General features: G+C 45.7%; 1 long non-coding RNA gene across 2 annotated transcripts in view; it reads left to right on the top strand.

Annotated features, from left to right (window-relative positions):
- Positions 1–1,431, top strand: part of LOC102371057 — a 1,876-nt gene extending 445 nt beyond the window's left edge. Inside the window, exons 2-3 of one of the 2 annotated variants that reach the window (XR_001358502.1) lie at positions 610–678; positions 1,192–1,431. This is a non-coding gene — a long non-coding RNA (uncharacterized LOC102371057). Of the gene's footprint in view, positions 1–606; positions 679–1,191 lie in introns of both variants that reach the window. The other variant, XR_003095419.1, reaches the window with a different exon arrangement.
- The last annotated feature ends 12,733 nt before the right edge of the window (positions 1,432–14,164 follow it).

The following is a 14,164-nucleotide window of genomic DNA, read 5'->3' as shown; positions in this document are numbered from 1 at the left end:
AAAGAGTAAGGTGCCTTAGAGAGGGATCTGAAACAGCCAGTTCACTCCATGTGTAATTCCTTAGAGCATGTTGACTAGCAACGAAGCAACAAATGCAGGGCTGAGTATAAAATACTGCTGCAGACACCTTACTCCTAACAGCAAAGAGTTGCTTCTGCCTATTTGGAATCCACTTCCTGCCCTGTGTACCAAAGACTGATACCTATGCTCTTTCTTTAAAATATTTGGTCAGGCTCACTCATTTGTTTCAAGACATTTGTTAACAGGGGTGGGTAAAGAGATGCTGGTACTACCACCACCATTGTTCCCTCCTTATAATATGAGAAGGTCTTATATAACCTAGAAACAAAAGTCTTTACCCAAAAATCGGAGACCAAGGCTCGTTTCCACATTGAAACACTAATGAAAGCAAATCTTTGCGCTCCCAGATGAATGCCCTAACTATTAGGCCATGAAGGTGTTTTCACTTTGTCCCATAATCTCTTAAATTCTCTACCGAGGCCTAGCTTCAAAAGGGTGAAGAATGTTCCCACTTGGAAAAGTTTATAGTCTGCTGGTGAGGGTACTTTCCTGGGCATGGCAAATAATGATTTCATTCTCCTTCAGCAGCGAATGGATCAAAACTGAAGCTCCTGCACCCTACATGACAAATATAATCATGAAGAAACTTCAGAAAAAGTTGCTGCTTTCCCCTTAACCTTCCCCCCTGTGGCTCTATTTTAAAAGGAAGTAGTGGATACCAGTGTATTTTTTAGAGTCCAACCTTGACATGGTGATTAGGCAGAGTAATGCCTAGTTTCTGGCTCTTATTTGGCCAAGCTGCTCAGCTCTGTCAAAACTGAGGTAGGGCTTTGTGTGTGCTGATATATAATGTTCAGGTGCCGTGGGAATAAAGTAAATAACTGCATTGCTTAATTATGGTGTTTAGATCAGGGTGCTCACCCCCCCTCCCCTATGGGCCAGATCTGACCCTCAGCGCCATGTCATCCAGTTTGCAGGGTTCCCCACAGATCCAGAAATTTGATGACAGGAGAGTGGAAGTACCATTCCCCCACCATCGAATATCTGGACCCATGGGGATCTAATATGTATGGTTGCTATGGTAATATAACAGTTACTTGAATCCATTAACCAGCAAAACCTACTATTTTTCTGCTTGCTTATTTATAAAATCATCTTTTTTTTCCATAGGGCTGGACAGGATGCCAGATGCCAACACACAGGGCTGGATGAGGATGGTGCCTGGCCCCCACAACCCAATCTCAGTACAAAGGGGTGAGGGCCCTCAGAGCCCAATCCAGTCTTGAGTTGTCTTCATCTAGGCCACAACAATTTGAGTAAGTCAAAGGCTTGGAAAACTCTGGCTTTAATTAAAAAAAAAAACCCCAACTAGTGGAGCCCTCAGCTTGTTTGTGAACAGAAAACTGGACTGCGCACAGCTCATCAGTTGCTAGGACAATTGCTCTGCAGCTCAAGTGGTTTTGTAGCATAGCCACTCTCACTTGGGCCAGGCTAACTTCAGAGAAGTTTAACTCTCTAGTAAAGTTGTGACCTAAGTGACTTGTCTGATATTGCACATCAGTGGCAGAGGTAGGAATGGACCTCAGGTGTCCAGACTCTACTCAGTAGACTCCTCTCTCTTCTCAAGCTGGCTGACCCAGTGCAGCTGAGCTGCTCAGTATTTCTAGAATGTTTTCTCCATGCAGGCTATTTCTCTGACTCTGGGAGAATATGCACCAATGCTTTTATGACCTCTCATCATTCTTGCATGGTCAAAGGCCATTTTTCTTCTATTTAAACAGTTCAAAGCTCAAACACTTCAAATAGCTTACAAATTTAAAATTGTCTACCTTTGGTTTTCCTAAACCTGTTTAAAAATTAAGTTTAATCATTAAAATATTTTGGGCACTTCATGGAAAATGTGAAACACAGTCTTTGTTTTTGACACAGCGTGTTGATCAGTGAAGTTTCTGACAGCACAGGTTTCCCTTGCTTTATGCAGGTTCTGTATCTGCAAATTCACTCATATGCAGTGACCCATTTTATACGAAAAATTCGTTATATATATGAAGTAAATTCACTCTTACGCGATCGGTGTGGTGGAAGCCCACAGTCAGCTGCTTTGTGCGGTGCATTGTGGAAGTGATGTGCACCAAAATATACTCTCCTGCATGGATCTGTGCTCTTCACTCTCTGTCTGCGATGCGGTTTCTGTAGTTGCCATCCCCATTATGATAGTGCCCTGTGCTTGTGTGTACTGTCTGCTGTTGGTGAGTACCAAAACTGTCTTGTAAAAGTGGTAGAAATGGGTCTGGGGGTCAGTACAATCAAGGTCTTGAAATATATCCCTATTTGTTACATTGTACAGGGGTTCCCTTCATGTGAATTCGAGTTGTGCTGTACATGTGTTCCTGGAAAACAATGCATAAAACAAGAGAAACCTGTATTAGTTTCCTGTTCACTGAAATCCCACCTTATTCCATTTTAGAGACCCAGCAAGTCAGATGCGATCCACAGAGGCAGTGGTGAATTCTGGCTGCTGCTGTGCTGCCAGTGTGACCATATGGCTATGGCAACAGCTGCTATTTTTTTGTGCCCCATCACTCCCTTTCGTCCCTGGGTTGCCCCACCCTAGTTATGCTACAGTTCCATGATATTACTGTGATGAAGACAAGAATGCCTAAAATTGTCTGATTTTTTTTTTCTTTTGTCTAATTCTGAGAAGTCATTCAAAATTCCTGGCTGCAGGAAAGCTAGTAGTATCCATAGATGGCATTAGTTTCATTCTATTCTGACACCAGCCAATATTTGGCATCTTATTCAAGTATACTTGAGGGGAGGAACTGTTACTCTAACTCGCTTCCATCTGCTCATTTATCTCCAAATGGAAGATTTCCTCACTGCATAAAAGAAGTCACTCTTGCCAGGTGCAGTTCAAAAAGCGCGTAGTGTAAAGAAACAGATTAATGCAAACGACATTAGCACATTCTGTTACAGGCTGTAGTTGTAGCTTAATTTGCAGATTTGAATATCATCAGAAAGACTCCCTGCAAACCCTACGTGCAAAAGTTTGACATGCAAAATACATCTGACAGATTAGCAAAACATCTCAGAAAATTACTTTCTTGGATTGCAAGAGTGATGGAAAATTCTCCTGCATATGCCAATATGTGTTGCTCTGGAAAAAAAAAAAGTGTGTGATGCTTTAAGGAATTCTTATCTTTCATTTCCTTTATCCTGTGCTCATTTGTCTAAAGGGGAGGGGGGGAAGAGGACAGGGAATCCTGGAAATGACATCTCAAATAGCATCAGATATCCTTGTTTGGGGAGGAGAAAGGTGACCTGCAAGTTAACATTAAAGTGTGAACGTACTTTTGTTTCATGATAAATGCACACAGAGTAAAAAAAATAGAAGAATAATACAACTAGATCCTCGGCTAGTGGGAAAACCCAGGCACAGTACAAACTTTAAATAAATAATTCCTGAACTTGGACTCCTTCCTCTTGCTCAAGACAACATTTGGATAAATTATTCTCACCTTTTTATCACCATGTTGATGAAGAGCAAAACTTTATTTGCCATCATTAGATTGTTGAAGCAAGCACTATCTAGAGTGTCCCAAACTGATCACAGGCAAAAATAATATTAACTTTGTCATGCAACAGGTTTCTAAATTGGACAGTAATGAAAAAGAGGGAAACAGAAAAACAAGGGAGTATAGGACAGGGCTGAAAATAAAAGTTACTAAGTAATAGTAATCGCAATAGCAGAAGGGTTTTTTCATATCTCAGAAGGGAAGACAGTGGAACTGATGACTTATCCTGCTGCTCCTCTTAGTTTAAACTGCCCAGAATAGACTCAGTGCATCTTCTTCCAGCATCAGAAAGAGGTCACAGCAGCATCAGGGTGACTGTCTGGCACCTAAAGTGTGGTACCAAGTGATTCTGAGAATGGTTAAGGCAATATAGTGCTAGCAAAATTGGCAGGAGTTCTGAGAAAAAAAAGACTGTATAAAGGAGTGTCCTCAAAAGGGTTTCAGCAGAGTGAATATCTCCTGGTAACCTTTGTAGACTGAGGTTGTTAATTATGCAGGTGAATAGTCTTACACCTAGTCACAGTTAAGTGAATGGAGCTTCCCAGGAGTAGAAGTTCCTGAAGACTCCATAATATCTGTGTTCAAAGAAAACTGGCTTGTAGTCACATCTACCACTATAGTTTCACTGGAAGTCTTAAACTCCTAAAGAACAATATTTTTCTTGTTCAAACAAACTCTTTCCTACCATTTCTCTGACCCTATTGTGTACCATACATTGCTTATCATCAAGCTCAGCTGATGTCATCTATTGAAGTTCAGATATTTTGAAAACACCCACTCAGCCTTAATGTAAGCATTACTTAGAAAATGAAATATTCACAATGCAATATCACAAAGCTCCTAATTCGAGTGATTTGCAACACACTAAGCCTGCAGTTTTTCTGGACTCTGAATTGGCTGTTCTGCAAGTTGTCCTAATGCATTCTTGTGTGTGGAAATTCTGTGGGTTTTTTGGAGAAAGGCAGAAGAAAAATATACCATTTATTTATTTCAACAAACAAAACCAGTTTCAAAGATGCTTAGAGATTTGATGTGTTTAAATAATCCTAGTAAAAACAAATTAGTGTATAGGATATGGGTTAGGACAGATGGGGGAAGATATAAAGTGCAGATTAAATGAAGTCATTATCATTGTATAATAACGCTGCAATTTATTTTTTGGGTGTCAAGAGCAAATATGTGCCATGTGTTTGTGCATTATATGTAGGCTTCCCTCCTGGAGCAGGAAGAATCTGTTGCATGTAAAACAAGGCCAGCATGTCTTAGTGACCAGTGTAGTAATAGGTCAATTCATATATTGAATTTTCCTTTTTATTGGTGATTTTATAAATAAGCAAGAAGAAAAATAATAGCAACTGCTGGTTAATGGATTCAGCTAAATGTTCTATTACCATAGCAACCATACATACTATAGCCACACTGGAAATGCCTGGCTTTTCTTGGGTATTAAAAATGCAGTTCATTTAAAAAAAAAAAAACCCAAACAAACAGACACAACAGACTAAGGATGTTTTTATTGCATGTGAAGGAATTCTTCATTTCAATTGTGTTGCCGAGACAAACATGCGACTATAACACGTGCTGCATTGATATGTTGGCTTAGAGTCTCTGCAAGTAAGACCATATTTGAATTACAATAAGAGTACTGTGCCTTGCAAAATATTAGCAAAATTAATACCAGATGATATTTATGAAAGTTGTTGTCTCCACAGTAAAGAAACATGTCCCTCGTACAGAGGTCCTTGAAATCAATGGGACTCCTTCCATTGACTTGATGGCTTTTGCATCAGGTCTTAAAGTTGCAACTAAACTATTCTTTTTATAAATACTTTAGTATTTTGTAAATAAAATGGAACAAACATCCTGTAAAATTTCACAATGTGCCCAGGGCTAGGAAGAGCTGTAGATGTACCAGATATTTGCAAAATAAATGCAACCCACAGGGCTAAGCAAGCCTAAGACCCAAAAAGCAACCAGAGCTTTTCAGCTGAGACCCTTGCCCCAACATCTGAATGGTAAATAGTTATATTTACAATACAGCAGTAGAAAAATTGGCATGCCTGCTTATTGGCTATTCTTTTACAACACATTTGCTGTTCTAGGTGATGGAAACAAATGCAATTTTCTTACTGATTAACAAGAAGGGAAATTGTCATCTTAAAATAGTGTAAAAGTGCTCTACAGGACAAGTGCTCTACTTTCTTCGTTCCTTCTACTCACCTACCCCTCCCACTTTCGATAGAGTTGTCATTGGAATCTCCCAATAAAGAACAAGGAGGGAAAGAATAACTATGGTTTCCTGTGACTTAAGAACAGTTGAAGATCTATCCAAGACTTCCTCTGAGACCTTGATGTGCAGCCAACTCTATAAAAAATGTACACCAAACTTGAGTGCTTAAAATATTTTGGCCTCATTTTCAGGGATACTGAAAGCATCTGTAAGCATCAGAATTATGAGCAGTGATCCAAGTTTCCCATTTGCCAAAGGAAAACATGGATTTTCTCCTTTAAAGGAGAACAACACAAAAAAACCACAGGTTTCACCTTGTAGGCTAGCAGACTTCCAGCCTAGCAGGGGCTGCTTGGGGCTGGGTGGAGTGGGAGGACAGCAATCGCAGGCAGGAGGCACCACTGCACCAGGGGGCACCAGTGTACTGTGGGATCATTTTGAGATGATCCCAGGTATACTACCTGCCAGCACTGTGAAAGTCAGATCAGCTGGGGCAAGAAGGTGAAACACTTCACCACCACAGCAATGCTGCTACATCTCAGGAGGCAGCACAAATTTGCTCTTCTTCCTCCTCAGCCTGGCACCAGTAGGAGTGTGCCCAAAGGGAAGTCCCCCTCATGCTTCAAAGTCCCCCCCACCCCAAAGCAGAGGCAGGACACACTGGAGTGGTGGGGGAAAGCCACAGACAAAGCGGGGTGAGTTGCAAGGGCAAGTGAGGTCACCCAGAGCATTGGGGAGATACTTGCTCTGGATGGCCAGCCCTTTTCCTTAGTTGACCATCCAGGGTTCAGGCGGCTCATGGCCCCATCCTACCAAGTGCCCACATGCACCACCTTTAGCAGGATGGTGGTGCTTTGCCTGTATGAGGCATGCAGGGAGTACTTGAGGGAGGAGCTGTGCAAGGCAGGTCTGCAGGTGGGCAGGCCAACATTTGGAGCAGCTGGGGTCGAGATCACTCCTACATCTCCCTCACAGGGTACCGGTGTGATCAGTCAGGCAGTTGGTGGGCTCTCCTTCAAGCCAAAGTGATGGATCAGTTCCACATGGCAATGGAGTTCATGGTGGCCATGAACTGCATGGTACAGGGGTGACTTGTTAGGCAGGGCAAGCTCATCTGTGGGTTCATGGTCACTGACAACAGGGTCAATATGGTCAAGGCTGTCCGTGATGCCAACTTTGTTCTCCAACGTGACCAGCCAGCTCATTTCAAAATGCAGGAAGTTGGCAGACTACTTCCACCAGAGCATCAAGATGGGCAAGATGCTGCAGGAGAAACAGGCAGAGCTGAACATCCCATAGCACAAAATCATGCAAGATGTGGAGGCTCAGTGGAACTCCACATACCTGATGCCTGAAAGGCTGGTTGAGCAACAGAAGGCAATCCATGAGATGGCCTTGCTCAGGGTGATTGGGATCAGTGGCCCCCTTAACAAAACAGAGTGGGTGTAACAGGGGGCCTTCTCAGGGCCACTTTCCCTGTGGCCCACCCACCTGTTTCTGGGCTAACCGCCTGCCTTCTTGCCCACCATGCCTTGTTTGTATAATTAATTAATAGATGTTAATTAAGCAGGAGGCTGCCCATTTCCTGCCCCGATGCCAGGGGGTGCTATCTGCAGCTCCATTCCTCCCCTACACCGCAGCCCAAACCTCACAGATGGCATCTAGGTGTTATCACAAATCACCAGCCCCCACTCTGGGCCCCAGAATCCTCCGAATTGAACCCTGCCTGGATTCCTCTTATCAGGCGGTCTCATCCGCCTTCATACCAGGCAACATAGCTCCCTGAACCACTTCCCCTTTGGGTGTGATCCCCCCCACCGGGACCTTTGGCTCACTAGCCCTGGCCCACCTGCAGGCCAGTTGGAACCCCAGGTCTTCAGCTCTTGGGTGTTCCTCACAGTGGGTTCCTGGCCCTTCGACCCGTCCGGTCCTGGCCCCAGCATGGACCAGTCAGGGGAAGTTCAGACAGGCATTGAGTCTATGGCCCTTTTTCTCTCTCCGAGGGTTCACCCTCTGGGCCCTCCAAACAAGGGGGTAACCCACCCAGTTGTGGGGACTAGGGGTTAAGGCACCCCTTAACTAGGGGTTAAGGCACGTTTCACCAGGGTGGTAACTGGCCTGGCATTTCCTGGGGGCTCCCATGCCATGGGGAGCCCCACTAGGCCACCCACTCCTGGCAGGGTGCAGTTTTAGGTCATGCCCAGGACTAGGAGCCTCCTGACCATCCCCTACAGCTCCTCCCTTACCTCCAGATGACTACAGCAGCCCTCCAACCAGGCAATGTTGTTGCCTGCCCCTCAGCAGCCAAACTGCCCTGTTTATATGGGCAGCCCCTGATTCCAAAAGAGCTGCCCTCATCAGGCACCTGGCAGCTGCCAGCTCCAGGCCCTTAAAGTGGCAGGCACAACCAGTGCCTACCACAGTGGGATACCATCTTCCAGATCTTGGTGGTTCTCAAGCTGTTCCTCAAGGCCACCGAGACCCTCAGTGCTGGTGACCCTCCTTAGCCAGGTGATTCCCATAGTGAAGGAGCTTGAGAATCAAATGGAGATGTTCCAGGGGATTGATGTTCCTGGCTGGGGCAAGTCACTTTCACCAGAGGTGCAGGCATTGGTGAAGTGGCTGAAGGAGGGCATCAAAAATGGCTAGATCCCTTGCAGTCCAGTACGGTCCACGTGCTGGCAGGCATGTCCAACCCAAGGGTGAAGGGGAACATTTATCTGCAGCAGGAAAACCCTCAATCACTGGACGGAGGTGATGGTGAACAGAGTTAGGGAGGCAGAAGGGCAGAGGTGGGGGCATGTGGAAGAGGGGGATCCTCTGTCCCATGCCAGCACTCCAAGCACCAGTCAATCTCCTCCACCACAGCGATGCCAATGTGGGCCAAGGGCATGGCTTCGATGGTGGGGTACAGAGGCACCAGACCCCACCATCTGGCAGGTAGCTCAGAGGCCTTGGTGGCTACCTATCTTGCTGAGGATGTGGAGCCGCTGCACTGCTACCCCTTCACCTACTGGGCAACCTGCAGCCAGATGTGGCAGAATCTGGCCATGGTTGCCTGGGAACACCTGTCTTGTCCACCAACTAGTGTTCCAAGCGAGAGGGTGTTCAGCATTGCTGGTGATGTTGTGACACCCCACCACACCTCCTTGGATCCTGGTTTGGTGGTGCAGCTGGTGTTCCCAAAGGTGAACCTCCTGCCAGGTGGTTGCAGGAATGGTGATGATTCTGTTGTGGGGTGTAGAAAATGTGGGGGTACTGGAGATATGTTGGCAGGTTTTAGATTTCTTGTCATGGAATAGTCTGAATCCATTCAGTGTATTTTAGGCTGTAGGAAGTTTGCTTCTGGTGATGAGGTTAGTGAGGTTTGGTGCTTGTTTAAATTTACAAAATACCTTTTGTAGATAAGCCTACAAACGTCATTTCATAAATCTACTGGATATAAAAACTCATGGACTCAATACAGACATTAGATTTATGACAAACTATAACCTGCCTGACATCTGACTCCCCAGGTACCTCTCCACTTTTTCCTGTTTGCTATATCCCCCCTTCCCCCTCCCCCCAACCTGTGTCTCACCCTCTGACATCTGAATTTACACTTTTACTGACTGGCTTTCTTGCCTGCAGCCCAGCCTCTGGCTTCTTTACTATTCCAGGAAGAGCACACACACTAACTGCAGGTGCTTCCTCAGCCTGACAGAGGGTTTTTAAACACAAAAGCTTGCCTAGATATATTTCTCCAACTATTCAGTTGGTCTAATAAAAGATATCACATCTACTCAAAAACCCTTTCCTGCCTGTTCCTTAGTCCAACACAGCTACAACCAGAAACCCAGTTAACACACATAAATGATACAAGTTTTGCTTTCTACAGTTTGAGGTGCACTTTCAGAGAAGCCCCTGTACCTATCTCCTTGAAACCTTACAGGCTTCATGCCCTCAGAAGGGGCTACCATCCCTGCTGCTATCAACCTGCTTTGCCTTAACATACACATGAGTTTTACTTTCAATAGTTTGAGAGGCACTTGCACAGAAACCCCTGCACCTTTCTCCTTGAAACTTGTCAGGCTTCATGCCCACAGAAGGAGCTACTATTCCTGCTTTTTACCTTCAATTCTGCAAAACAGTGACAAATTTGTATGTATTTTAGTGATTCCCTATTATAGTCTATGGCTGAATCACTAAATCACACCTAATCAGCGCTGAATCTTCCAAATCCAATTTGGCCGAATCAATTTGGGACAGTGATCTGAATCACAGATTCAGATCACTGTCCCCCAAATTGGCCGAATCTGAATCCCAATACTGGTTGCTTTGCACAGCCCTAGTGCATACATTTATGTGGCATCCAGGCGGTGTGGTGGAGAGCAGTTCCCCTCAGGTAAATTTATGGGGGGGCATAGGTGAGGTGTGGAGAAGGTGTAGGTGCATAGATTACATGTCAGGAGGGTATGGGAGCACATTACTCTCCAGATTTCTGCGCCCACAAGGGGCTTCAGCCTGGCTGAACCAGGATAAACAGAAGCCACCTCCACCACCCAGTGGGTGGGACCCAGCATAGAACAGTGGAGCAGAGTGGCAAGACAGCCAATTCTTCCCCTTACCCACATCCCCTCTAGGGTTGAGCCACAGCCTGAGGGGAGCAGCAGTGGCAACCCAACCATGGCAACAGGATAGAGCCATGGCCCAGTGTCTGAGTGGCTGGCAGCAGGAAGAGGTGAGGGCAGCATGGCCCTTCCCCATTCCTTTACTCCTTGTGCTGCTGGAAGCAGAGCTGGAGTGGGGATTCTGGCAGCATCAGCAGTGGCAATGAGTCTTGCTGCCCTGCTCTGCTGTCATGCACTGGGTCCCACCTGCTGGTCCTTGCCAGTCCAGCCAGGCTGCAGCCCCAAATCTGGGGGACCACATGCCCCACCTTTCCCCCTGCCGCATGACCTATGGTGTCACCTGTGGTTGGACACACCTCTTGCCCCACGCACCTCTTGCCCCACATGCTGAGGGGGCTGTGGCCTGGGGGTAGGGGCAGCAGGTCAGGTGTGAGGGGCACCAGCAAGGCTTGGAGGGGTGGAGGGCTGCAGGTCCAGACTGAGAGGCACTGGTGGGGACAAGAAGCTGCAGGTTGGGAGTGGGGGGCACCAGCAGTACTAGTGGGGGACTGTGGCTTGGGAGTGAGAGGCACCGGCTAATCAGGGCTGCTGAGCACCACAAAGTGGTGGCGGGAACAGCTGCATCTCGACTCGCATCCTGGTGAGTGAAGGAGGCAGGGGAAGCTCTGGTTTTTCTATGAAAATAAAACCAAATCAAATGCAAAAGTATATAGGTATTTGGAATTTATTTTATTAAATTGATTGAGGCACTGGTAGACTTCCAAACTGCTTTAAAATTGTAAATATATGAATAAAACATTGTGTTCAACTGATATCTATCAATCTATCGATCTATCAATCTATCTAGTGCCGTTTCATTTTAATCACAGAAAAATGCAGATTTGGAGGTTTAAAATCAGAGAATTTGGGATTTTTAAACAGAGAAAACTAGGATCCCTGATTATAAGAGCCCTATGATTTTGTAAGTTGTGTATAACTAAATGTCTAGGCCATGTTTCAAAATGTTGACTTTTGTCAGTCTTTCCCTCAACTTCACTATTAATAAAATAGACCACTAATATCCTTTTCTACTGAAAAAAGGAGTTCACAATCACTGATACTTGGACGGGAAGTGCAAAGCATTACTTCAATTACATACTAGTAAGCATAACAGATTAGCATCTCTGAAGACACTGGCAACTGAATCAGGTGTTTCAGTGTGGCCCGTTGACTTAGTTGTGATATTTTCTAAATTGTAAGGTTTAAAATAACATTTAGTCTGTCATGTTTAGCTTAGTTACTTTGTTTTTTGTTCATAGGCACCTGGCAGCTAAAGATAATGCCTAGCTGGCCAGATGTAGCTCTGGGATCAACAAGGACAATTCTTCCCCCCAAGGGAAATCTGAGTTATGAAATAGCTGGCTTTCACTGCGCTCTGGACTTACTCTTGAAGTGGTATAACTCCATAGAATTTGGCCTGCTCTTGGGGAGTTGGGAGCAGCCCTAATGCAATGCAGGTGTTCTGTTTTCATAAGAAAGTTCACTTCACTGAGGATGTGGTTTAAAGTACAAGTATCAGGGGCCCTAACAGGCAGTCCAGCTTGAGCTAACTGCTTAGTGAGCTGCACCTGCATGGGGCTTGGACTGGCAGCCCTAACCCAGTTAATGACTCCAGTTGGCCTTGGTCTGGGCCTTCTGAATGACTGCTGGGAGATCAGTTTCTCCATTTATCTCCAGCTGTGGCAATGGCCATTGCAAGGGCAAGCGAGATCACTCAGAGCATTGGGTAGATGCTTGCTCTGGATGGCCAGCCCTTCTCCTTTGTTGAGCGTCCAGGGTTCAGGCAGCTCATGGTGCTCATGGCCCCATCCTACCAAGTGCCCACACACATCACCTTTAGCTGGACGGCGGTGCCCTCCCTGTAGGAGGCATGCAGGAAGTACTTGAGGGAGGAGTTGTGCTAAAGTCTGCTTTAAGTCTCCTTGTTCCTGTGCTTTCTGGTTTTCCTGGTCCTGCTTGGCTCTGTTCTTGGACTCCAGCTTGTAGACTTGCTTGGATCTGGTAACTTGGTCTCAGCCTCCTGAACCTTGGTCTGGTCTATGTTTTGGACTCTGCCCCAGGGTTTCCCCCTTGGATCTAGTAACTTCGCTCCCAAACCCTGACTCGGCCCATGTTTTAGACTATGCTCCTGGTTCCTTTTTTTCCCATCAGTGACCTAACCACTAGGATAGGCTACATATAACCCAGTCTCTCACAGTGACTAACACACAAGTTGTATAACCTGATACTATGACCCAATGTTTCTTTTGAATCCATCTTTCAGAGTTTTCCATGTATAATGTTTCTTGATATCAGCAAATTGGTGGAGAATGGGATTTCATGATGGGCTTGTAGGGCAAAAAGGAGAAGAGGGTTGCAGCCCTGACTAGAAGGCATTTTCATAGATTCATAGATTCTAGGGTCAGAAGGGACCTCAGTGGGCCATCTAATCTGACCCCCTGCCCCTGGCAGGCAAGAAAAGGGTCACCAAACCGGAAATCGTGATCCCAGCCAGGTGCCTGTCCAGTCTCCTTTTGAAGACTCCCAAGGATGGGGTGAGCACCACCTCCCTTGGAAGCCCACTCCAGATCCTGGCAACCCTGACCATGAAGAACTTTTTTCTAATGTCCAGTCTAAACCTACTCTCCAGTAGCTTATGGCCATTGTTCCTTTTTGTTCCAGGGGGTGCCCTGGTAAACAGATCATCTCCTACTTCATGTTGCTCTCCCCTTATGAATTTGTACGCCACCACAAGATCCCCTCTCAGCCTACTCTTGGAGAGGCTGAAGAGGTTAAGGTCCCTTAGCCTTTCCTGATAGGGCCTTCTCTGCAGGCCTCCAATCAGATGAGTGGGTCTTCTTTGGACCCTCTCCAGGTTGTCCACATGCCACTTGAACTGTGGCATCCAGAACTGGACACAGTACTCCAGCTGTGGCCTGACTAGTGCTGCATAGAGAGGGAGAATCACCTCTCTGGACCTGTTTGTGAAGCACTTACGAATGCATGACAAGGTGCGATTGGCTCTGCTGACTACTTCATCACATTGATGACTCATGTTCATCCTGGAGTCAACAGTGACTCCAAGATCTCTTTCAGCCTGGTGCTGAGAAGGTCGCCCCCCAGCCTATAGGTATGATGGCAATTCCTTCTCCCTAGATGCAGCACCTTGCACTTGTCCTTATTGAATTGAATCCTGTTGCTCCCTGCCCACTTCCCCAACCTGTCTAGGTCAGCCTGGATCTGGTTCCTCCTCTCCAGGGTGTTAACTTCACCCCATATTTTTGTGTCATCTGTGAATTTGGACAGGGTGCTTCCCACCCCCTCATCCAGATCACTGATGAAGATGTTGAACAGCACCAGCCCCAGAACTGAGCCCTGAGGAACTCCACTGCACACAGCATTTATTATTGGCTACTGTTTTACTGAATAATACACTTTTATCTTATTTATTTATTTGTAGGACTGGAAAAAATCAGCTCTTCTGACTCCCCTTGCAAAAACCAGTGAGTTACTAGGTCATGCCCTCAATAACCATATATGGAGAGAGGTTTTCATGTAGAAGTCTCACTTCTTCCCACACACACTGTAAATTCACAGTATAATTGCTGGAATGATTTTATAATGTAGAAAGTTGCATTTGTCAGTGGCTTTGGAATTTGTGTTAATCTCTGTTTTACTGATGATATTATTTGCTAAAGGTAGCACACTCT

This window comes from Alligator sinensis, unplaced genomic scaffold (assembly GCF_000455745.1).
Source record: "Alligator sinensis unplaced genomic scaffold, ASM45574v1 scaffold168_1, whole genome shotgun sequence".
NCBI classification, from domain to species: domain Eukaryota; kingdom Metazoa; phylum Chordata; order Crocodylia; family Alligatoridae; genus Alligator; species Alligator sinensis.
Note: the sequence above shows the minus strand (reverse complement) of the source record. Positions and strands in the feature narration are given on the sequence as shown.